The sequence below is a fragment of the Habropoda laboriosa genome, unplaced genomic scaffold (genome assembly GCF_001263275.1).
Source record: "Habropoda laboriosa isolate 0110345459 unplaced genomic scaffold, ASM126327v1 scaffold54, whole genome shotgun sequence".
Lineage (NCBI taxonomy): Eukaryota > Metazoa > Arthropoda > Insecta > Hymenoptera > Apidae > Habropoda > Habropoda laboriosa.
In genome coordinates this window covers 314,959-315,673 of record NW_017100156.1, presented here as the reverse complement: position 1 = coordinate 315,673, position 715 = coordinate 314,959, and positions in this window count along the sequence as shown.

Genomic DNA, 715 nt, shown 5'->3' with positions numbered 1-715 from the left:
AAATTGTTAAAAATTATAAAATTTTATGATTTACGTGTACGTAGTTATTGCACTATAAAAAAATAATTATTATTGAGTTTATTATGTATTTCGAAACTGTTAACTATAAAGTTCACTTAAATTTCATAATTTACAAAATTTTGTAAAAGGAAGTCAGAAGGAAAATAATGTTTTAATTTCTTGCAATTTGTTTTGAAGAAAAATTATTTAGTATGTATTTAAGAAGTAAATTGACACCCATGAACTTTCTGCTCATTTTACATACTTAATTAAATGTTTATTTAACAAATTAAAGTTTTTTATTTGTAGTTATTATTAAACTTATTTCTGTTTACAATGAAATTGGAAAAATTTGTGTTGAATAAGCAATTTGTAATATTTTAATTGTAATACAACTTCTGCATTGCGTTTTATATTTTTTCTTATGGAATATTTAAATTTTTATTAAATTTTTTACATCGATAATGTAATTATACTCTTGGATACATTTTCGTGATGCATAATTCGAATTAAACCCTTTTTAACATTATTTGTTTCAGGCACATGACATCTTGGGATGACAAACGGATCTATTGCGTGGTTTTTCCTCAACCCTATGTATTTATTGTAAACATGAGCATTTTAATAAAATTGAGATATGAATGTATGTTGCAATATGGACGTCATATTACATTAAATAATTTATGTTAATTGTTTTTACTATATTCTTATCCAT